The sequence below is a fragment of the Pongo abelii genome, chromosome 17 (assembly GCF_028885655.2).
Source record: "Pongo abelii isolate AG06213 chromosome 17, NHGRI_mPonAbe1-v2.0_pri, whole genome shotgun sequence".
Taxonomy (NCBI): Eukaryota; Metazoa; Chordata; class Mammalia; order Primates; family Hominidae; genus Pongo; species Pongo abelii.
In genome coordinates this window covers 78985432-79011948 of record NC_072002.2, presented here as the reverse complement: position 1 = coordinate 79011948, position 26517 = coordinate 78985432, and the positions used below count along the sequence as shown (strand labels likewise).

At 38.4% G+C, this 26517-nt stretch overlaps 1 long non-coding RNA gene across 1 annotated transcript in view; it reads right to left on the bottom strand.

Moving 5' to 3' along the window:
• Nucleotides 1–26517, bottom strand: part of LOC134760359 (uncharacterized) — a 335124-nt gene that overhangs the window by 293692 nt on the left and 14915 nt on the right. Inside the window, exon 2 of the long non-coding RNA XR_010137687.1 lies at nucleotides 12011–12065. This is a non-coding gene — a long non-coding RNA (uncharacterized LOC134760359). The remainder of the gene's footprint in view (nucleotides 1–12010; nucleotides 12066–26517) is intronic.

Sequence of the window (26517 nt, the reverse complement as noted above, 5' to 3'; positions counted from 1 at the left end):
ACAAGACAGGGATGCCCTCTCTCACCACTCCTATTCAACATAGTGTTGGAAGTTCTGGCCAGGGCAATTAGGCAGGAGAAGGAAATAAAGCGTATTAAATTAGGAAAAGAGGAAGTCAAATTGTCCCTGTTTGCAGACGACATGATTGTATATCTAGAAAACCCCATCGTCTCAGCCCAAAATCTCCTTAAGCTGATAAGCAACTTCAGCAAAGTCTCAGGATACAAAATCAATGTACAAAAATCACAAGCATTCTTATACACCAATAACAGACAAACAGATAGCCAAATCATGAGTGAACTCCCATTCACAATTGCTTCAAAGAGAATAAAATACCTAGGAATCCAACTTACAAGGCACGTGAAGGACCTCTTCAAGGAGAACTAAAAATCACTGCTCAAGGAAATAAAAGAGGATACAAACAAATGGAAGAACATTCCATGCTCATGGGTAGGAAGAATCAATATCGTGAAAATGGCCATACTGCCCAAGGTAATTTACAGATTCAATGCCATCCCCATCAAGCTACCAATGACTTTCTTCACAGAATTGGAAAAAACTACTTTAAAGTTCATATGGAACCAAAAAAGAGCCCGCATCGCCAAGTCAATCCTAAGCCAAAAGAACAAAGCTGGAGGCATCACACTACCTGACTTCAAACTATACTACAAGGCTACAGTAACCAAAACAGCATGGTACTGGTACCAAAACAGAGATATAGATCAATGGAACAGAACAGAGCCCTCAGAAATAACGCCACATATCTACAACTATCTGATCTTTGACAAACCTGAGAAAAACAAGCAATGGAGAAAGGATTCCCTATTTAATAAATGGTGCTGGGAAAACTGGCTAGCCATATGTAGAAAGCTGAAACTGGATCCCTTCCTTACACCTTATACAAAAATCAATTCAAGATGGATTAAAGACTTAAACGTTAGATCTAAAACCATAAAAACCCTAGAAGAAAACCTAGGCATTACCATTCAGGACATAGGCATGGGCAAGGACTTCATGTCTAAAACACCAAAAGCAATGGCAACAAAAGCCAAAATTGGCAAATGGGATCTAATTAAACTAAACAGCTTCTGCACAGGAAAAGAAACTACCATCGGAGTGAAAAGGCAACCTACAAAATTGGAGAAAATTTTCGCAACCTACTTATCTGACAAAGGGCTAATATCCAGAATCTACAATGAACTCAAACAAATTTACAAGAAAAAAAAAACAACCCCATCAAAAAGTGGGCGAAGGACATGAACAGACACTTCTCAAAAGAAGACATTTATGCAGCCAAAAAACACATGAAAAAATGCTCACCATCACTGGCCATCAGAGAAATGCAAATCAAAACCACAATGAGATACCATCTCACACCAGTTAGAATGGCGATCATTAAAAAATCAGGAAACAACAGGTGCTGGAGAGGATGTGGAGAAATAGGAACACTTTGACACTGTTGGTGGGACTGGAAACTAGTTCAGCCATTGTGGAAGTCAGTGTGGCGATTCCTCAGGGATCTAGAACTAGAAATACCATTTGACCCAGCCATCCCATTACTGGGTATATACACAAAGGACTATAAATCATGCTGCTATAAAGACACATGCACATGTATGTTTATTGTGGCATTATTCATAATAGCAAAGACTTGGAACCAGCCCAAATGTCCAACAATGATAGACTGGATTAAGAAAATGTGGCACATATACACCATGGAATACTATGCAGCCATAAAAAATGATGAGTTCATGTCCTTTGTAGGGACATGGATGAAATTGGAAATCAGCATTCTCAGTAAACTATGGCAAGAACAAAAAACCAAACACCGCATATTCTCACTCATAGGTGGGAATTGAACAATGAGAACACATGGACACAGGAAGGGGAACATCACACTCTGGGGACTGTTATGGGGTGGGGGAGGGGGGGAGGGATAGCACTGGGAGATATACCTAATGCTAGATGACAAGTTAGTGGGTGGGTGCAGCGCACCAGCATGGCACATGTATACATATGTAACTAACCTGCACATTGCGCACATGTACCCTAAAACCTAAAGTATAATAATAAAAAATAAATAAATAAATAAATAATAAACAGAAATGTGTTCTATCACAGTTCTGGAGGCTAGAAGTCAAAAACAAAGGTGCTGGTAGGGCCGTGCTCCATCCAAAGCCTCTAGCGAAAGATTCTTCTTTGCCTCTTCCAGCTTCTGGTGGTTGCCAGCAGTGCTTGCTGTCCCCTGGACTGTGGCTGCCTCACTCCACTTTCCTCCTTGGCATTACATGAGGCTCTTGTTGTGTCTGTGTGTCCAGAATGCCCTCTCCACTCCCTTAGAAAGACACCAGTCACTAATTAAGACTCAAGAGAATCCAATAGGATTGCATTTTAACTTGATCACATCTATAAAGACCCTATCTCCAAATAAGTCACATTATAGGTTCCATGTAGACATGGATTTGGGGAGCAGTGCAGGTGGATGCTATGCAACCCAATGCAATGGCAAATCAAGTGAGCACCAAACAGCACCACTCTCCTTCATCCTCATGTCTTACATAAGCTTTGATCAAGTCAGCATGTCCTTCAGTCCAGCATGCCCTACACCTGTGTCCTGGACCAGGGCTCAGGCTGCATTACTTCCCTTCCTGAGGCACAACAGGGCCTAGAATCTAAGCACTTGCGCCACACACAAGCCAGGCTCCTAAGCTCCCACCTTGTAATTTCCTTCTTCGTATTGTCTCTTCTGACAGCCCCACCATCTACTCTGTTTTCCACAGACTATTACTTAATTTCCACTCATTTCAGCCTTCGCAGCTGATAGGGTTTGGCTCTGTGTCCCCACCCAAATCTCACCTTGAATTGTAATAATCCGCAGGTGTCAAGGGTGGGACCAGGTGGAGATAATTGAATTATGGAGGTGGTTTGCCCCATGCTGTTCTCATGATAGTGAGTGAGTTCTCATGAGATCTGATGGTCTTATAAGGGGCTTCTCCCTTCGCTCCACTCTCATTCGCTCTTCTGCCGCCCTGTGAAGAGGTCCCTTCTGCCATGATTATAAGTTTCCTGAGGCCTCCCCAGCCATATGGAACTGTGAGTCCATTAAACCTCTTTCCTTTATAAACTACCCAGTTTCAAGTTTTCTTCATGGCAGCATGAGAACGGACTAATACAACAAGCCAAGATTTTTCCAGGGTGGAAAACCCTCATCTGTACTTGGAAGGCAGATACCTAAACAAGTCCTGTATCATACACGCACAATCAGTAAGGACGAAAACACATTTTTAACTAGCATTACTACAGTTAAAACCTATGGAACTGCCTGCCTCCTAAAACACCATCCTCCTGGAAACAAGCAGGTGGAGGCACAACTGCCACATTCTTCCCTGAGGCCCCTCCAGAAGAGGGTAGTCTGGGATAAGCACCTGATCAGAGCTGGGCCATTAGATGCAAGCCCTGCTGATTATTCAAACTTGAATGAAGTCTTCCACGTCCCTCCCCATGCCCACCCTCAGAAGAATTTTAAGATGCGAGCAGTCTTTTTTATGTAGGAAAACAATCCATAATGAAAGAAAATAGGCCAGACACAGTGGCTCATGTCTTTAATCCCAGCACTTTGGGAAGCCGAGGCAGGCCTGGAGGTCAGGAGTGCCAGAACAACATGGCCAACATGGTGAAACCTGTCTCTACTAAAAATACAAAAAATTGCCAGGCATGGTGGTGGCAGCCTGTAATCCCAGCTACTCGGGAGGCTGAGGCAGGAGAATCACTTGAACCCAGGAGGTGGAGGCTGCAGTGAGCTGAGATCCTACCACTGCACTCCAGCCTGGGCAACAGAGCGAGACTCTGTTTCAAAATAAAAAAGAAAATAAAGCTGAAACAAAGCAAAGTGGAACAAATGGAGAAAGCACCCTGCCAACATTGAAGGGCCTGAGCTGCATCTCTGTCATTCCCTGTTCCTGGATTGTGCCAACAAATTCCTCCCTTTATGCCAAAACCATGTACATTTGTGTTTCTGTCCCTAAAAACCTCAGGGTTTCTGACTGGCACATATATAGCCTTAACAAAATGTTCAAGCTGAAAAGATGTCATTATGGGTTAAACTTGTGCCCGCCTCCCAAAAAACATATGCTGGAGTCCTAATGCCCGGAGCCTTAGGATGTTACCTTATTTTGGAGATAGGGTTTTCACAAAGCTGTTCATGTTAAAATGAGGTCATTAGGGTGGGTCCTAATCCAACATGACTGATGTCCTTATAAAAAGGGGTAATTTGGACAAGGACACAGACACACAAAGAGAACACGTTGTGAAAAGACACAAGGACAAGACAGCCACAGACAAACCAAAGAGACAGGCCTGGAACACGGTTCCCCACGGTGGTCAAAAGGAACCGATACTGCTGATGCCTTGATTTCGGACTTCCAGCTTCCAGAACCATGAGACGATAAACTTTGGTTGTTCAAGCTCCCCAACTTGTGGTACTTTATTACAGCAGCTCAAGCAAACAAATGCAGACATTATCTGTTAACTCCTTCATGACAAGTAAGGAAACAGGCCCAGAGAGCTTAGCCTGATTGTTTCAATTCCTGTTGTAAGAGCTAGAATCAGAATGTAGACCTCATAATTTATAACTCGATGCTGATTTTCCTAATTTTACCCTAATTCATAGTCCAAAAGTTTTCCTGAAAACTTCACATGCACACTTTTGTTTTGGGAAAATATTACAATGATAATAATAAATCTGACAAGTAAATAAATTGTGAGAAACAAAATGACATAACTTGGACCCCCATATTTTATAACAGCTGTCATAATATCCAGATCAGATCTTTTGGTTCAACATTCTCATTTAAAACCAATTTAGATAAATAATGATGAGTCATTTCACAAAGAAACAGCTTGGGGCGAAATAAACAAGATTGACTAAAAGGCAGGTATGCAGAGCATGTCAGACCTCATGCTGAGCTTGAGCAGTTGCCTACCATTGCTCCAGAAAAAAACAAAAGCATTTTCTTCTCCAGCTAGGGAAGCAGAGAAGTCATATTTTCTCAATAAAGAAAAATAAATCTTGATCAGTTCAAGAAAATTTGTTTATATAAACACTGGACATAATTATGAAACTGTGATTTGCCTGCTGTTTTCCTGCTAATAAGAACTTCTTTCCGTCCCCAAATAACATTCACCAGTTGTAGACAACTTCCTTAATTTCCTGCTATTCTTGTTTGCCAGGGTTTCCATATATGAATGCCCTAAAAGTGACGAATTTACCTTGGTGATTTTGAGTGATATTTTTCTTACAGTATCACAGGATGATTGATATATTTATATTGAAATAATCTTCCATAATTTAAGAGTCTAGGGTGGTACAAAGGAAATTAAAAATATTTTGTCTGAAGCCCCTCTGATGTTTAATACCTTAAAAACTATATTTCTCAAACAAATATTTATTACGCATGTATACTTTTTAAAAAACACTATAATAAATGTTATGTTATTCAAGTATTTACTATTTTATATGGATCTGGTTTCATCTAGGGTAAAGTTCTACTTTAACCTTTAGGAAAAGGGAAAACAGTGAATGTTTTCAGCCAGAAAAGAATAATAATAGATTTGGATTTTGAAAGATTAAGTTATAAACCATGAAAATGACATGTTGAAAGACGTTTTTTGTTGTTGTAAGAAATGGGAAAATCAGAAACAGTTTCCAAGGCAGGTGTGATTTAAGCTGCTCCTAAAGAAGTAAGTAGGATTTTTACCATGGAGTATGTAAGGAAAAAAACATCACTGGCTCTAGAAATAGGCCTGTGCAAGACAAACAAAGTAAAGGCAAGATGCTCACTTAGGACACTCCATGTCTGTGGTTGGAGGTCAGAGTAGAAAGATAGAAAGGAATTCGTTTCTGGGAGCCTATCTGTGGCCTCCTTACAGCTGGGATTTTATTCTGTAGGTGACTTTAATGAGGAGTCACTTACAACTTACATTTTAAAAACATCATTCTGGCCTCAAGGTGGAAGATGGATTACAGAGGAGTAAGTCTGGAGGTAGAGTCTTTCTCTCAGCTCTTAAAACTCTAAATTTATTTAGGACTCTAAACTCCCACTCAAATCTGACTGCTCTTCTCCATCCACCTCTGGTCTGGGTACTTGTTGTAATTCACTTAGAGTCAATTAATGCAATAGATTCCTCCCCAAAATATATGTCCTCTCTTCTCTGTCCCTTACATTGGCCAGTGTAGCACACAGCCAGAAATGTTAGCAGATGGCTTAAAATCCTCCACTGGCACCTCATCTCCTGCGCAACCAGTGCCATCCTCTGAGACTGCTCTGAGACTTCCCTCTGAGGCTTCTCAGGTAATGAGCAAAGGGATGTAAACAACCCAAAATTGGCAACAGTGACAACAGGAGGCTCTTCTGGCTGAGCTTCTGCCATATAGTGTCTGAAGTCCCAGCTGCTCCCCTGGAACCATGTGGAGGAATCACTAATTCGCTCGACTTCGCTTGTCAGCACAGCTGGCCACACAGCCAGACCCTCCATCTTTCCTGACTTTATCCTGGTTGTGAAGTCATGCTGGGATGGTGTCACCCTCAAAAGACTAAGGCAGAAGCCACCCAGAGAGTCCTCAGCACTTCCTGGACATGACACCTCCAGCCATTTTTCCAGCACTGCTATGCCCACAGCAAACACCCCTTGTCCTCTGGTAGGAACCAAGACCTTCTCTTCTCTGCTCTTCCCAGCTCCAGAGAGGTCAGGTTGGGCCCAGGAGAATCATGGAGCTGTGGCTAAACTCATACACTATGGAGCCAGGCTACACTGCATACTAATTCAGAATCTGCCACTCAGTGGGAACGTGGTCTAAAGTTAACTTTACTAAGCTCTGTATTTTGTGTTTTGTTTTTCTTATAAAGGGTGAATACAATTATGGTATCCATGAGTTACTTGGGGCGGGGGTGGAAATTATCTAAGGTTTATACAAGGTGATGTATGTACGGAATTCGGCAGAGCACCTGAAACAGATCATTATTGAATACATGAGAATAATTAATATAATGAGGCACCTCTTTTTATCATCACACACATATAGACTTAAGGAACCAAGAGAAAATAAAGTAATTCTCAAGCATTTAAAATTAATTATCTATTAATCTATTTAACAATAGAGCTGCTGCTAATTGCTTTGTTCATGCAAATGCCCTAGAATAATTCTGCCTGTCTTTTGGAGAAATCACTTAAAATGATATTTTTCTTTCCTAAGCCTTTCATTGATTCCTACCAAATATAGGTAAATTATAAGGCAGTCTCCCAACTTCCTTCAGTTTTTATGTAAACAAATGCAACAATTATTTACATTGAGCTAAAAATTTACATTTTACTTAAAATTGGCATTATTCTTTTATTATAAAACAAAATAAAATACTTTCTATTGCAACTACATCAAGTAACGGAAAAATAAAGAACACTCTTGAATCCAGGGGACAAAGTATCAGGCTAGAAAAATTAGAGACTTTTTTCAATTTGGGGAAGATAATTTATTTCTTCCATGTTTATTTCAAATAGTGCAAGAATGTGAGCCATTTTGGCATTATCCAGTCCCCATTTCTGATGACACTTCTGGAGCTGTCTTCACGTAGCACATTGCCTTCCACAATTCAACCACCTACAGCAGACTTGTTCTCAGGTTTGCCTGCTTGTTGCACCAAATCCCTAATGAGTGATGCTACATTTCTAGTACTTTGCTAGCAATCACCGCCATCTCCTCATCTATAAATTACCATCATAGGCTATCCCTTATTCCACTGAAATATTGTGAGAAACCATTATATAAATGCTGTTTGAGCCCTTCATGGACAGATGCTATATATAGGAAAAAAATTATTGGCTTTGTATTTCAAATCTGAACTACATGACATACCAACAATACAGAAGCAGGCACTTTCCTCTGACATAAATGGATGATTTATCATTTCTCTCCTGCAGCTGCCCAATTCACTTCCTTTCAATTTCCTACGTAGATTTAGCTTTTCCTATCTGAATGATCTCTGTCAATGGGTAATTTAAATTTCTCAACAGATGTCACATAAGCCAAGCGTGAATACTTTTTAGGTACAAGTCGAATTTACAGCATAGTGTATAGAAGTCAAGGTTTCCATTATAATCTAAAATGATAAAGAAATGAATACCGCATTTTTAAAATAAATGGTAGCATGCAGTTCCAACATTTAGTCATGAATATTATTCAAGTTGTTTAAAAAGAAACTCTTCTAGTAACACATATCAATTGATGAACATATTATTTCTATCTTTTAACCTGTAAGATCTCACATTTTTGTAGCAGGTCTTCTACATAATAGCACAACACAGGAGTCTATGAGTTAGGTAAGCTGCAAAGAAAAGTCTAAGTGAGATGCCTCCCCCTTTTCATTGGTCTGTGAATATCAATACAAGTTGACAGTTGAAATTTAAATCCATGGCCAACCACCTCTGTTAGTTGTCCTTTACCTATAGACTAAAGCTCCATTTCATAGGATGGTATGGAAGGTCTTTCACAATAGCATCTCCCCTATCTCTCCAAGCTTATCTACCATATCTCCTTCCTATGCAACATGAGCATCTCAATCTTTCTTAAACAAGCAATTATTGAACAAGGTGGTTCAATAATCTGGAATGTCATTGCCCTTTCCACTTCTGTCTACCAGGAAACTCATATTAATATTTTCAACTGAATTCATCAATTACAGCACAAATATCAACCCCTCTGTGAAGATTGTCCTGAATTTCTTAGTACAGAGCTGATGAATTCCTCCTCTCTGTTTCCATAGACCTTTTTCAAACTTTTATTTCAATTAGTCCATTATGTAGAAAAATATTTACTTATCGATCTTCTAATGCGTCAGGTAAGTAAAATTAAAATTTATTGGGAAAAAAATGTTTTCTTTTGCTATGTATTTTTTTGGAAATGTGTTTGGCACACAGTAAGTAATATATTATTGATTGATTGGGTAACTGAAAAGGTAGAACAGATGGATGATAATGATTATTCTTTTGATTGGCAGAATGGCAGAACTTTAAATAAGAGATTTAAAACACACAGAAATTGTAAGAAAAAGGGACCTAATTATTCTCCAATGTGCTAAGCACATAATACATAAAATTGAGTAAACAATCACTGAGTACATATTATGTATAAAGCCTTCAACTAAGAATGAGAAGCACAAAAATAAAAGCATACTATCTCCAAATTTATGGAATGCACAAACTACTGAAGGTACATAGAATGCATTAAAGTAAGTTTTGTATTTATTTTGGCTTATCATCCATGGTATATAGGGTAAAAGAGAGTGTTGTAGGAGATATACCTAATGTAAACGATGAGTTAATGGGTGCAGCACACCAACATGGCACATGTATACATATGTAACAAACCTGCACATTGTGCACATGTACCCTAGAACTTAAAGTATAATTAAAAAAAAAAAGAAAATGACATGCACAGACAATTGAAAACTGGCATATACTCCAAGCAGTCTTCTCAACATTTAACTTTCAAGCCCCTTTTTCTTTTTCTAGTTAATTTGTTTTGCAAAATGAGTGTTTTGAATTTAACCTCTTTCTGCCTTTATCAGTTCTACAAAATAAACATGTTCATGTGAAATGGCTACAAGGAAGCTAGGAAAAAGAAGCAATTTTAAAGATCGCAATTGTCCATGAACTAAGTAAATATCAACACAAGGCAAAATGTAAAATAAGAATAATATTATAATGGATATTTTCAGATTTCCTTTTCTCATATCTAACCAGGTCAACTTTAAAGGTTTGCAAACCTCAGCAGAAGATTCCTGAATAGGAAACATGGACAATTAAATGGATTTTTAATATTTATTCAAACCTATTTTTATCTTAATAATAAGAAATTTCAGTTCTAACTTCAGAGGAATAACAGCAAAAGTACAGAAGTTGTTCAGTAGAACACCGTGAAGCATTGGGGCATCCCTGCAGCTCTTGGTACCCAAGGCACTTAGTACAGCCAAGAATAGAACATGCTCCATTTAGGTATGATTTTTTAAAAACCTATCCCCATGCCCCCAATTTTTTAATGCAACTTCTAACATTAAATCATATTAAAAAGAATACAATTTTAAAATTAACAAATCAGTCATTTAAGAGGAAAGAAAGACTCATCAAATAGCTTGCATAATTTTATTGTTCAACTAGGTGTTAATTTTAGTAATAGAATTCCAGAAAGACAAAGTAAAAAGAAAACTACATTGCAATGTATTCCTTCTACCTGATTAAAAGAAACAAGAGCCTTTTAGTTTTTGTCTTCCTTGGAAAGTAAATTACTTTCCCAGAATAAGGCAATCTTGAAGAAATTTAAAAATGTATCGCATGAATTCTGTAATAAGAGACAATGGACTCATAATAGACAATATCTTCCACTGAAGTTTTATAAAAGATCCAAAGCAACCAATAAAAAAGTATTTTTACAATTGATCCTGTGTAAAAGCCAGCCCACTCAAGTTCTCCACTCCTCATTTCAGGGGCAATATTTAAAATATTTAACAACAGAATGGCAGAAGCCTCAGTATTGGTGCAGAGTTCCAGAAGAATCCTGCTGTGTCAGGGTTATTTCTTTTATTTGCTGGATTGTGGGAATCTCCTGGGATCCTGAAGGAAGGTCTTTGACCGGAAGGGAGTTACTTAGGAGGCTGAATGCAGTGACTATTTATCAACTGGCATAGAAGTATTTTAATATTTTAACAATTGGTATGGCCATGCCCATACACGCAGCTGTGTATGCAAGTCTAGAGTGGGATATGAAATACTACCTGTGACCAGAAGAGCAAATAAATCATAAATTCAGAGAATTTCTCCCAGCACTCCACCCCAATAATTTTAAGGTGATGGCTGGCTGTAATTTTCATTTCAGTGCTCCCAGGTAAATCAAAGGCAGCTGCCAGTCATGTTGAACACCCCCACCAAGACTGTAGTTGTGAAGCTTTAAATAAAATAACATTTTACAGTAGGTAAAGGTTTTTCAACTTCCTTTTCAGTTTATGTTAAGAGCAGTTCAAGATTCTGACCTGGAGGTGACAGGTGACAGGTGGCAGGTGATGGTGTCACAGACTAAGAATTTATATCTTTTCCATTCACCTCATTTGGGTCAAATAAGCCAAGCTGATGAATAGCTAGGCTCTTTCTACATTGCACAAGTAGCTCAGGAATCTTGCAAAGATCACTCTTCCAGAGAATCACCTTTTCTATTTAAATCTTTAGAAAGTCAAGCTACATTGAATGTAAGTGACTTGGGTTGTTCATTTGCAAAACAATTAGACAGACACCATTATTTGATTTAATCTGACACTTTACATTAGTCTCATGCAGTGACATTGGATGTCATTGATAGCAACCTTAAAAAAGAAAAAAAACCCAAAAGAAGGAAAAGATTTCTTACTGGAGTAACCTAGTTCTACCTTGAGAGCTTAGCATGTAAAACTGAAATCAACCTCTCTCCTCCCAAAATTAGCTCAGTTACAAAAACCCAAACTTCCTCATTCCTAGCACGTTCGGGGCCCTCTACATGAAAAATTTAGAAAAGAGAGTAATCCACAAGAGAAATTCAGCCCTATTATTTAAGGATGTTGGATGAGAATAGCAATGCAGAAACACACATGGGAAAACATGGGTTACTAATGACAACCATCCCACATAGCAGGTAGAAGTTCGAACAGAGATTGGGTCCATTGAGCTGGCTTCCAGGGACTTGATAAAGGGGTTACTTCCTTGGTTATCTTACCATGACCTGAGGCTGATTCCAGGCATACTGTATGAAAACAGGCACTCTCTGTGCACACACATCTCCGGACAGAACAGATATAAACCAGGTTTTTCAGGATGAAACCAGGCTGATGATTCATTAAGCTACAAGGAGACATGAGACCATTTGGACTGAGACATGGGCATTGGCAAGGACTTGGCCATTGAGATTTTAGCCTTCAGTGTCAATTTCACTTACCAGTGGTGTGGCCTTGGCACCGTACCTCACGTCTCTGAAAGCCTCAGAGTTTCATCTGCAAGATAAGGATAATGAAATTACCTCATGTCATTATTGTGAGAAGTTAACAAGTGATACATGTAAAATGTTTACCATGGGGCTAAGCCACAAAGCACATGTTCAAAACCTGAGAAAGCAGGTATTAAAGAAAGCAGAACTATGGAAAGTGTATTATAATACCTGTAATACAGCAGTGACAAGGGACCCTAAATATTGAGATGAGGGAGCAAAAATTAAGGATAAATTATTTTTTATTTCTGATGTTATTTTGGACACCTAACATATTATTTGGTTTCGAAATTGGTTACTTGGCAGGGGGCGGGGAGGAAGGTTACTCTTTCATTGATCTGTAACTGGGATATATGTAGTTAAGATTTAAAAAATTTTCTAGACCATGTAACAAACACGCACATGTACCTCCGAATCTAAAATAAAAGCTGGAAAAAAATTTTCCTGAAATCAAAAGTGCTTAATGTCTGAAATATTTTCCTTACCTGATTAGAGACAATGAGGTTTAAGTAATTCTATGAATATTATAATTTTTGGCAATTTAATACAGTGGACTGATAAAAATCCTAAATCAAGAGTAGTTACTTGGAGAGACCTCCTGAGTGCTTAACACTACACTTGGGGCTGAGAGACGTGAAGATGAAAAGTCTGTAAGCAACATGAAAATACAGCTGGACATGCTTTGATCACCACTCAATCACTCAATCTCAAGCATTAATTTGATCACTAAGATGCATCTCATAAACATTTCTGGAATGAATGAGCCAGTCTCAGAATTCCCATACTAAGAAGGGAAGGAGATGAATGAATAAATTATTAAGGGCAGCTCTGAGCAATCCTATATCTCAGTGAACAGCTCCTTGTTCATAGAGGCTGAGCAAGAGTCTATGTTGGTCAGCATGTCTAACTGAATGGCTGAGAAGGGGACTAATAATGCCTATTTAGATTTTAGAGAAAAAATTAGTAGTCCCTTAGTGTATCTTATAAAATGGCTGCTATTGTTCTTTTTCTTGTGAAAAAATATAACTACTGTAATTGTTTTAAGAAAGTATGTTCATTGCAGAAAATTTTTAAAATATAGAAAATAATAAAAGAATTGAAATCACTTATAATGCTATCATCTAGAAATGATCCTTATGAAGAAGGTTTTAGTATAATTACTTCAACTGTATGAATGATAATTGGAACAGAGGGAAGATTCAAGAAGGAGAGGCCATATGGGAAACTATCATCACCATCTAATTGCAAGGTACCTCAATCTATTTGTGCTGCGGTAACAAAATATCACAGACAAATTATCATCACCATCTAATTGCAAGGTACCTCAATCTATTTGTGCTGCAGTAACAAAATATCACAGACTGGGTAAATTATAATGAACCAAAATGTATTTGCTCATGGTTCTGGAGGCTGAGAAGCCCAAGATCAAGGAAATAGTGTCTAGGAAGGATTTTCTTTCTGTGTTATCTCACAGTAGAGGGACAAAAGAGAGTGAGACAGAGAAAAGAACCAAACTCTCCCTTTTATAATTACTGCAATAACAAACCCACTCCCCCTGATAATGGCATTAATCCATTCATGCCTAATCACCTCCCATTAGGCCCCAGCTCCCAACACTGTTGCATTGGGCATTAAGTTTTCAATGCATGGTTTTGGGGCAACACATTCAAACCATAGCACAAGGTAATAAGGATCAGACTCATTGTAAAAGGATTGAGGAAAGGAGGATAACAGGACAAATTTAAAAGTCAGAGAGATAGATAGATTTAAGACATATATGGATGGATTTAAGATACACATGTATGTATATATTTTCCTTTTTAAGTAAAAAAATAATTGCAATATACTTAATGTATCTCATTAAACACATTGCAATGATAATTAATTCAAAAGATTAGCCATGTAATGCTACTAGTATAATTAAGGGATAAATATTTGAGAATGTGAATTAAGATAAGAGTAATAATCTTCAGGGATTTTTTTTATTTAATTGTGAAAGAAAAGCCAGTATCTATTTTAGAGACTTGGAACTGAAATGTGGGTGAGAAATTAAGATGAGGGGAAAAGATACTGGGAGCACTGGGGTATGAGTGGTAGCAGATGCCCAGGGAATCAATGAGTTACTGAGAAGCTGAGTGCTGAAGGCAGGGTGAAGGGGGAACAGACTTTACAAGTTGTCCTCAGCTAGAAAACCAGGACAAGGCAAATGAAAAACTAGAAGCAGGAAATAAATAATTTAAGTGTGGAGGCAACAATTTCATGTCTTAGCAAGAAGATTTCAAGGATGAATGTTGGTGGTAAGACAGTTATTTACATGCTTCTGATTGAAAATATTCTACAACTCACTGTGAGCAGTGTCAGAGTACTAGTAATTAATGGAAAGGATGGATGGTTAGGAAAAGAAAACAATGAATATATACCACAGGTTCATCAGATCAAAAAGTGCTTTCATTGAAATTAATTCAGAGCAAAAAGTATTGAATTTGGTGTTAGACTTCCTAGGTTAGAAGCCTGGTCATTCCACTGATGAGATGCAGGATTCTAGACAGTTTATTTCATCTCTCTGTGCTTCTGTTTTCTTCTAAAAATCAGGAAAAATAAGACAACCACCTCACAAAGTTAGATGTGAGGATTAAATAAGCATCTATAAGGCACTTAATTCAGTGCCTGATACATAGTGACTGCTATGTAATTGTTTGGCAGTATCATCATCATCATTATTATTAAATGATTAATAAGATTTTATTAGAGATCAAGAGCTCAAATTTAATACAACAAACATTTTCTGAGCATTTTGTAAATGCAATTACTAGGAAGAGTGATTGGGACATATTAAGACTTGTGTTTGGCCTCAATTCATTTTTTAAAAAATTTAATCAGTTTGGCAACAAGCTTTTACCGAGTGTCTAGATATGCCAGGTGTTCTACCTGGCAGAGCATGGAGACAATAACACAGTGTGATTTTAGCACAGGGTGATTAGTGCCATGACAGAGGCATACACAGGTGCTATAGGACCACAGAGTAGTGATCTTTTAGTCAGGAAGATGTCTGTGAACTCTTCCTTAAGGACATGAGGAAAACCAGTTGAGAGAGACACAGGACTGCAGGCTGGCCATTCAGCCATTACATTCAACCAGCTAGGTTCTGATCCGTGGACGACCATGACATGCAGAGCTTAAATACTGTGACTGTCATTCCTGGAGAAGTACAAGACTAATCTGAGGTGTGTGGATAAGTGAGGAGCAAGGGGAATATCTCAGAAGGCTTTTGGGAAGAGGTAGTTCTTAGAGTTGCTATAACAGCATGCCTGAGACTGGGTAGTTTATAAGGAAAGTAAGTTTGTTTAACTCATGATTCTGGTGACTGGAAAGTTTAAGACTGGGTACCTGCATCTGGTAAGGGCCTCACCTCCAAAAGCAGAAGGGAGCCAGAGTGTGCCAAGAGATTATGTGGTGAGAGATGGGCGGGTTCCTATGGAGACAGAGGAAGTGGAGGAGGGTACTGTCAGGATCTTTTTAACAACCAGCTCTCAAGTAACAAATACAGCAAGAACTCCCTCACTCTTGACAGACGGCATTAATCTTTTCATAATTAATCCACCCACATGACCCAAATACCTCCCACCAGGCCCCATCTTCCAACATTGCCACCTTGGGAATCAAATTGGAACATGAGGTTTGAAGAGGACAAACATCGAAATCATAGTACATGGACCCTGAATGATAATGCATTAACATATACAAACGTGAAAGGAAAGAGCATTCTTAAAAAAAAAAAAAAATAGGATAAGCCAAAGGAGAAGGTTGGCGTGAGTAAGAAGAAAAGCATATAGAATATATATTGAGGTACTGCTGCTATGTGAATTTATTAGCAGAGAAAGGGGTACAGTGTGATTTTTTAAAAAAAGACTGGGCATTTTCAGAGGGCCTGGTGGAATAGGAAGGCCATTTTTGGATTAAGTAGTCTGATTTGATTCTGAAATTTATGAGTCTTAAGTATTCCTAAAAAAGAAGTGCATTATCGGAAGATAATTCCAAGTTCGTTATGAAGGAGCTAGTGGAAGTAGAGTGGCATATTTGGCTACAGCTACAATCCAGATGAAAAGAGAAGAGATAAACTAGGGAAGTTGCTTAGGAAGACCAAGAAGAGGTAATCACTTTCACCACTTCTATTCAACATAGTACTAAAAATCCTAGCCAGATAAACCAGGCAAGGAAAAGAAATTAAAGGCATCCAAACTGGAAAAGAGGAAGTCAAGTTATTCCTGTTCACTGATTATATAATCTTACATCTAGAAAAACTAAAGACTCCACCAAAAATCTCTAGATTTGATAAATGAATTCAGCAGGATGCAAAATCAGTGTACAAAAATCAGTATTAATTCTATATACCAATTACAATCTAACTGAGAACCAAATCAAGAAGACAATCCCATTTACAATAGCTACAAAAAATAATGAAATATCTAGGTATATATTTAACTAAGAAGGTAAAATATTTCTACAAGGAAAAATAGAAAATGCTGATGAAAGAAATCATAGATAAAACAAACAAATGGAAAAACATCTCCTGCTCATGGATTGGAAGAATTAATATTGATATCATTAAAATGACAATCCTGCTCAAGGCAACCTACAGAGTTAATGTAATCTCTATCAAAATACCAACATCATTTTTCACAGAATTAGAAAAACAATCATAATATTCATACGGAACAAGAAAAGAGCCCAAATTGCCAAATCAATCCTAAGCAAAAATAACAAAGTTGAAGACATCACATTACCTGATTTCATATTTTACTACAAGTCAATAGTAACCAAAACAGTATGGTACTGGTATAAAAATAGACACATAGATTGGTGAAACAAAATAAACATCCCAGAAATAAAGCCACATTTTTATAGCCAACTGATATTTGACAAAATAGACAAGAACATACACTAGAGAAAGGACAACGTTTTCAATAAATAGTCTGGGAAATTGGATCATCATATGCAGAAAAGTGAAGCTGAACCCCTATCTTTCACTGTATACAAAAATCAACTTAAGATGAATCAAAGACATAAACATAAGACCTAAAACTGTATAAAAAACACTAGAAGAAAACCTAGGAAAAACTCCTCTGGACATTGGTCTAGGTAAAGAATTCATGCCTAAGACCCCCAAAGCACCAGCAACAAAAACAAAAATAGACAAATGAGACTTAAACTAAAAAGCTTCTGCACAGCAAAAGAAATAATCAGTAGAGTGAACAGACAATCTATAGAATGGGAGAAAATATTTGCGAACTATTCATCTGACAGAGGATTCATATCTAGAAATTACAAGAAGCTCAAACAACTCAACAAAAAATCAAAGAAATAATCCCATTAAAAAGTGGGCAAAAGACATTAATAGACATTTCTCAAAAGAAGACATAAAAATGGCCAACAGACATGAAAAATGCTCAACATCACTAATTATTAGAGAAGTTCAAAGTAAAACTACAATATCCTCTTAACACTAGTCAGAATGGCTATTATTGAAAAGATAAAGTATAACAAATATTGGTGAGTTTGTGGAGAAAAGGGAACTCTTATACACTGTTCCTGGGAACGTAAATTAGTACAACCTCTATGGAAAACAACATGGTGATTTCTCAAAAACTAAAAACAGAACTACTATTCTATCCAGCAACCCTGTTATTGGGAGTCTATGCACAGGAAATGAAATCATTGTATCAAAATATACCTGTGCCCATATGTTTATTGCAGCACTAGTCACAATAGCAAAGATACAGAATCAACCTTTGTGTTCATCAACAAATGACTGGATAAAGAAAATGTGGTATATATACCCAACGGGATACTATTCAGCCATAAAAAGAATGAAATCATGTTTTTTGCAGCACAATAGATGGAATTAGAGGCCATTATCTTAAGTGAAACAAGTCAGACACAGAAAGACAAATACCATATATTCCTACTTATAAGTAGGAGCTAAATAATGAGTACACAAAGGTGTAGAGTGTCAAATGACAGACAACGAACACTCAAAAAGGTAAGGGGGCTGAGGGGGGTGGATGATGGAGGTTTTGGGGTACAGCATACGTTATTTGGGTGATGGATACTCTAAAAGCCCTGACTTCACCACTACACAATCTATGCATGTAACAAAATTACACATATGTCCCATAAAATTATACAAATTTAAAAAAGAAGAGGTGATCAGCAATGTCATGCCTGATGTTTAGTGATTTGCTTTGTTTAAAATGATCACACAGAGGAGGAGCCAAGATGGCCGAATAGGAACAGCTCCGGTCTACAGCTCCCAGCGTGAGCAACGCAGAAGACGGGTGATTTCTGCATTTCCATCTGAGGTACCAGGTTCATCTCACCAGGGAGTGCCAGACAGTGGGCGCAGGTCAGTGGGTGCGCGCACCATGCGTGAGCCGAAGAAGGGTGAGGCATTGCCTCTCTCAGGAAGCGCAAGGGGTCAGGGAGTTCCCTTTCCTAGTCAAAGAAAGGGGTGATAGACGGCACCTGGAAAATCGGGTCACTCCCACCCGAATACTGTGCTTTTCCGACGGGCTTAAAAAATGGCGCACCAGGAGATTGTATCCCGCACCTGGCTCAGAGGGTCCTACACCCACGGAGTCTGGCTGATTGCTAGCACAGCAGTCTGAGATCAAACTGCAAGGCAGCAGTGAGGCTGGGGGAGGGGCGCCCGCCATTGCCCAGGCTTGCTTAGGTAAACAAAGCAGCTGGGAAGTTCGAACTGGGTGGAGCCCACCACAGCTCAAGGAGGCCTGCCTGCCTCTGTAGGCTCCACCTCTGGGGGCAGGGCACAGACAAACAAAAAGATAGCAGTAACCTCTGCAGACTTAAATGTCCCTGTCTGACAGCTTTGAAGAGAGCAGTGGTTCTCCCAGCACACAGCTGGAGATCTGAGAACGGGCAGACTGCCTCCTCAAGTGGGTCTCTGACCCCTGACCCCCGAGCAGCCTAACTGGGAGGCACCCCCAAGCAGGGGCAGACTGACACTTCACACGGCCGGCCAGGTACTCCAACAGACCTGCAGCTGAGGGTCCTGTCTGTTAGAAGGAAAACTAACAAACAGAAAGGACATCCACACCAAAAACCCATCTGTACATCACCATCATCAAAGACCAAAAGTAGATAAAACCACAAAGATGGGGAAAAAACAGAGCAGAAAAACTGGAAACTCTAAAAAGCAGAGCACCTCTACTCCTCCAAAGGAACGCAGTTCCTCACCAGCAATGGATCAAAGCTGGACGGAGAATGACTTTGACGAGCTGAGAGAAGAAGGCTTCAGAGGATCAAATTACTCCGAGCTACGGGAGGATATTCCAACCAAAGGCAAAGAAGTTGAAAACTTTGAAAAAAATTTAGAAGAATGTATAACTAGAATAACCAATATAGAGTGCTTAAAGGAGCTGATGGAGCTGAAAACCAAGGCTCGAGAACTACGTGAAGAATGCAGAAGCCTCAGGAGCCAATGCGATCAAATGGAAGAAAGGGTTTCAGCGATGGAAGATGAAATCAATGAAATGAAGTGAGAAGGGAACTTTAGAGAAAAAAGAATAAAAAGAAATGAGCAAAGCCTCCAAGAAATATGAGACTATGTGAAAAGACCAAATCTACGTCTGATTGCTGTACCTGAAAGTGACGGGGAGAATGGAACCAAGTTGGAAAACACTCTGCAGGATATTATCCAGGAGAACTTCCCCAATCTAGCAAGGCAGGCCAACATTCAGATTCAGGAAATACAGAGAACGCCACAAAGATATTCCTCGAGAAGAGCAACTCCAAGACACATAATTGTCAGATTCACCAAAGTTGAAATGAAGGAAAAAATGTTAAGGGCAGCCAGAGAGAAAGGTCGGGTTACCCTCAAAAGGAAGCCCATCAGACTAACAGCGGATCTCTCGGCAGAAACTCTACAAGCCAGAAGAGATTGGGGGCCAATATTCAACATTCTTAAAGAAAAGAATTTTCAACCCAGAATTTCATATCCAGCCAAACTAAGCTTCATAAGTGAAGGAGAAATAAAATACATTACAGACAAGCAAATGCTGAGAGATTTTGTCACCACCAGGCCTGCCCTAAAAGAGCTCCTGAAGGAAGTGCTAAACATGGAAAGGCACAACCGGTACCAGCCGCTGCAAAATCATGCCAAAATGTAAAGACCATCGAGAATAGGAAGAGACTGCATCAACTAACGAGCAAAATAACCAGCTAACATCATAATGACAGGATCAAATTCACACATAACAATATTAACTTTAAATGTAAATGGACTAAATGCTTCAATTAAAAGACACAGACTGGCAAATTGGATAAAGAGTCAAGACCCATCAGTGTGCTGTATTCAGGAAACCCATCTCACATGCAGAGACACACATAGGCTCAAAATAAAAGGATGGAGGAAGATCTACCAAGCAAATGGACAGCAAAAAATGGCAGGGGTTGCAATCCTAGTCTCTGATAAAACAGACTTTAAACCAACAAAGATCAAAAGAGACAAAGAAGGCCATTACATAATGGTAAAAGGATCAATTCAACAAGAAGAGCTAACTATCCTAAATATATATGCACCCAATACAGAAGCACCCACATTCATAAAGCAAGTCCTGAGTGACCTACAAAGAGACTTAGACTCCCACACATTAATAATGGGAGACTTTAATACCCCACTGTCAATATTAGACAGATCAACGAGACAGAAAGTCAACAAGGATACCCAGGAATTGAACTCAGCTCTGCACCAAGTGGACCTAATAGACATCTACAGAACTCTCCACCCCAAATCAACAGAATATACATTTTTTTCAGCACCACATCACACCTATTCCAAAATTGACCACATAGTTGGAAGTAAAGCTCTCCTCAGTAAATGTAAAAGAACAGAAATTATAACAAACTATCTCTCAGATCACAGTGCAATCAAGCTAGAACTCAGGATTAAGAATCTCACTCAAAACCGCTCAACTACATGGAAACTGAACAACCTGCTCCTGAATGACTACTGGGTACATAACGAAATGAAGGCAGAAATAAAGATGTTCTTTGAAACCAATGACAACAAAGACACAACATACTAGAATCTCTGGGATGCATTCAAAGCAGTGTGTAGAGGGAAATTTATAGCACTAAATGCCCACAAGAGAAAGCAGGAAAGATCCAAAATTGACACCCTAACATCACAATTAAAAGAACTAGAAAAGCAAGAGCAAACACATTCAAAAGCTAGCAGAAGGCAAGAAATAACTAAGATCAGAGCAGAACTGAAGGAAGTAGAGACACAAAAAACCCTTCAAAAAATTAATGAATCCAGAAGCTGGTTTTTTGAAAGGATCAACAAAATTGATAGACCGCTAGCAAGACTAATAAAGAAAAAAAGAGAGAAGAATCAAATAGATGCAATAAAAAATGATAAAGGGGATATCACCACCGATCCCACAGAAATACAAACTACCATCAGAGAATACTACAAACACCTCTACACAAATGAACTAGAAAATCTAGAAGAAATGGACAAATTCCTTGACACATACACTCTGCCAAGACTAAACCAGGAAGAAGTTGAATCTCTGAATAGACCAGTAACAGGAGCTGAAATTGTGGCAATAATCAATAGCTTACCAACCAAAAAGAGTCCAGGACCAGATGGATTCACAGCCGAATTCTACCAGAGGTACAAGGAGGAACTGGTACCCTTCCTTCTGAAACTATTCCAATTAATAGAAAAAGAGGGAATCCTCCCTAACTCATTTTATGAGGCCAGCATCATCCTGATACCAAAGCCAGGCAGAGACACAACCAAAAAAGAGAATTTTAGACCAATATCCTTGATGAACATTGATGCAAAAATCCTCAATAAAATACTGGCAAATCAAATCCAGCAGCACATCAAAAAGCTTATCCACCATGATGAAGTGGGCTTCATTCCTGGGATGCAAGGCTGGTTCAATATACACAAATCAATAAATGTAATCCAGCATATAAACAGAACCAAAGACAAAAACCACATGATTATCTCAATAGATGCAGAAAAGGCCTTTGACAAAATTCAACAACCCTTCATGCTAAAAACTATCAGTAAATTAGGTATTGATGGGACGTATCTCAAAATAATAAGAGCTATCTATGACAACCCCACAGCCAATATCATACTGAATGGGCAAAAACTGGAAGTATTCCCTTTGAAAACTGGCACAAGACAGGGATGCCCTCTCTCACCACTCCTGTTCAACATAGTGTTGGAAGTTCTGGCCAGGGCAATTAGGCAGGAGAAGGAAATAAAGGGTATTCAATTAGGAAAAGAGGAAGTCAAATTGCCCCTGTTTGCAGACGACATGATTGTATATCTAGAAAACCCCATCGTCTCAGCCCAAAATCTCCTTGCTGATAAGCAACTTCAGCAAAGTCTCAGGATACAAAATCAATGTACAAAAATCACAAGCATTCTTATACACCAACAAGAGACAAACAGAGAGCCAAATCATGAGTGAACTCCCATTCACAATTGCTTCAAAGAGAATAAAATACCTAGGAATCCAACTTACAAGGGATGAGAAGGACCTCTTCAAGGAGAATTACAAACCACTGCTCAAGGAAATAAAAGAGGATACAAACAAATGGAAGAACATTCCATGCTCATGGGTAGGAAGAATCAATATTGTGAAAATGGCCATACTGCCCAAGGTAATTTACAGATTCAATGCCATCCCCATCAAGCTACCAATGACTTTCTTCACAGAATTGGAAAAAACTACTTTAAAGTTCATATGGAACCAAAAAAAAGCCTGCATCGCCAAGTCAATCCTAAGCCAAAAGAACAAAGCTGGAGGCATCACACTACCTGACTTCAAACTATACTACAAGGCTACAGTAACCAAAACAGCATGGTACTGGTACCGAAACAGAGATATAGATCAATGGAACAGAACAGAGCCCTCAGAAATAACGCCGCATATCTATAACTATCTGATCTTTGACAAACCTGAGAAAAACAAGCAATGGGGAAAGGATTCCCTATTTAATAAATGGTGCTGGGAAAACTGGCTAGCCATATGTAGAAAGCTGAAACTGGATCCCTTCCTTACACCTTATACAAAAATCAATTCAAGATGGATTAAAGATTTAAACGTTAGACCTAAAACCATAAAAACCCTAGAAGAAAACCTAGGCATTACCATTCAGGACATAGGCATGGGCAAGGACTTCATGTCTCAAACACCAAAAGCAATGGCAACAAAAGCCAAAATTGACAAATGGGATCTAATTAAACTCAAGAGCTTCTGCACAGCAAAAGAAACTACCATCAGAGTGAACAGGCAACCTACAAAATGGGAGAAAATTTTCGCAACCTACTCATCTGACAAAGGGCTAATATCCAGAATCTACAATGAACTCAAACAAATTTACAAGAAAAAAACAAACAACCCCGTCAAAAACTGGGCAAAGGACATGAACAGACACTTCTCAAAAGAAGACATTTATGCAGCCAAAAAACACATGAAAAAATGCTCATCATCACTGGCCATCAGAGAAATGCAAATCAAAACCACAATGAGATACCATCTCACACCAGTTAGAATGGCAATCATTAAAAAGTCAGGAAACAACAGGTGCTGGAGAGGATGTGGAGAAATAGGAACACTTTTACACTGTTGGTGGGACTGTAAACTAGTTCAACCATTGTGGAAGTCAGTGTGGCGATTCCTCAGGGATCCAGAACTAGAAATTCCATTCGACCCAGCCATCCCATTACTGGGTATATACCCAAAGGACTATAAATCATGCTGCTATAAAGACACATGCACACGTATGTTTATTGCGGCATTATTCACAATAGCAAAGACTTGGAACCAACCCAAATGTCCAACAATGATAGACTGGATTAAGAAAATGTGGCACATATACACCATGGAATACTATGCAGCCATAAAAAATGATGAGTTCATGTCCTTTGTAGGGACACGGATGAAATTGGAAATCATCATTCTCAGTAAACTATCGCAAGAACAAAAAACCAAACACCGCATATTCTCACTCATAGGTGGGAACTGAACAATGAGAACACATGGACACAGGAAGGGGATCATCACACTCTGGGGACTGTTGTGGGGTGGGGGGAGGGGGGAGGGATAGCATTGGGAGATATACCTAATGCTAGATGACGAGTTAGTGGGTGCAGTGCACCAGCATGGCACATGTATACATATGTAACTAACCTGCACATTGTGCAATACACCCTAAAACCTAAAGTGTAATAATAAATTTAAAAAATAAAAAAAATAAAAAAATAAAAAAAATGATCACACACAGCTATTCAAAGTAATTTTTGTGTATAACATAAATGTTCCATGTACCATTTTTAAACTGGAGGGGAATAGATGATTCATTGCCTTAGAGAATATTGCTTTCTTTGTAATATACTTTTAAAGTAAAATGAAAAAATTTCAAAGTTTACCAAATTTTTGAGCACATGCCTATGAGTAATCTTAAAGTCTAACACACTCCTAGCAATTTAGAAGAAAGTTTCTGTGGAAACACATTTTCCAGTAGTCTATAATCATCTACAGTCTGCTTTGTACTGTGCACAGAAATATTTAAGTGTGTTGATGATATTCATTTTCACTTGCAATCTGGTTTAACTGGCAACTGGCAAAACCAGTTAAAATTAAGAAGATGGATATTTTGAGCTAAACTACAAACAATTCTGCTGGAAATAGAATGTGATAACTAAATTGCTATCATTCATGCCTTGCTCTCTAGAATCTGGCTAATGGAGGATTGAAGAGGCTACAACTTTCCTACATTGAACATAACAAAACAGACCAATAAATTGGCTCTCCTTGAGCATCTGAAATTTCCTCCAGACATCTCACAAATGCAAAGAGAAAGTTAGTGCCAAAACAAATATTATACTCAACAATTTTGACGACTAATATGTTAAGCAGGAATTTCTCTCTAAACGCTGTAGAACTAAAAAAAAAATACCCTAGTTTAAGGGCAGGTTTAATCCACCACTGTGTGCGTACCACACAGGGATAAGGAGATCATTAATCTGAACCAGCTTTAGCAGTTAATTAAAATATTTGGTGTGTCACTCAGAGTGTTTCTCTAAACTTAACTATTATTGGGATTTAGAATCTCTTTAACAAAAAAAGAAGAGCCATCTTAGAGGATGGAAGAAGAGCATCTGTTCTGCGAAACATCCCACAGCAATTGGCTTGGTTTCTCTGCTAATTATGCTCCACATCAGGCTGGGAGATTTAACAGGTAAGCTTTTATTATTTACTCTGGTCTCTTTGTTGGAAGATGCCCCCTCTGGTGGCCATAAATCTATTTTTAAAGAAAAATAATTAGTTACAAGTGCTTCTCAAAAATTGATGGTGGAGGGAGGAAATCAAAATACTTTAGACCCAAAGCTTATTTTGTTTTTTTTGTGGCGTTGGCTGTTCGTTCTCTCCAAACTTTTAGTTACTTCATACACATGGACAAGAAGCATCATTGTCAACTTTAATATCTGTCTAACAGACTGCATTGAGAATACCCAAAAGCAAAAGCAAAATTGTGTCCCAAGACTCTAATAAGAGAAAGATGCCACAGAGAAAAGAAGATCTGAGCAGATCAGTCTTTGAGGTAGAACAATCCAGATTTTCGGTTTCTTGCCAACTGCCAAAGAATTTCAAGAAAACCCATCTTACCACTGCAAGAGGAGACCATAGAGGTCTTTGGAAAAACACATGGGAGAGGTACTTCTCCTCCCATTCCTTCACTATAAGGAATCATATAATAGTAATTTTCAATCAAAACAAAATGTGAAAAAGCATTGTTGACAAATTTTATGTCACTATGGCAGAAAGTCTATAATAACTGAAGTTCTAGCAGTTATGAGACCTTCTTTAGTAAAAACACCAGTGTCTATTTCATCTCATTGTTCTAGTCCTATAACATTAAGCCTAGTGAAACTCAATATGCTATTAATTAGATATAACTTTAATTGCAGTGAATCAATAAATTAACAAATATGCTAAGTGAAAAATCAATCTAGTCTCCAACCTAAACTTCACAAAGCTCTCAGAATTTCTATTTAATCACTTCTAAATGATTCTCCACCAGAATCAGCCAGCTTCAGCCTTTACTCAGTCAGTCTATCAGCTTGGAATGACCTCCTTCCTTCTGTTCTTCCTCTAAGTTCCAATCAGTGCTCACTGAAAATCCCATCTCCCCTAAGAATTCTGTACCCACAGGAGTCTACATCTTTCCCTGAATTCTACTGGAGTCACATGTATTGTCTTTTGTCATTTACCTATTTGTAAGTGATTCGTAGCTCTTCAGCTAAACTGTGTAGTCTTGAAAATCAGGATATATGATTCTTTTTTTTGTATACTTGTATATGATTCTTTTTTTTGTATACTCGCACAAAAGTGGTATTCATTAAATAT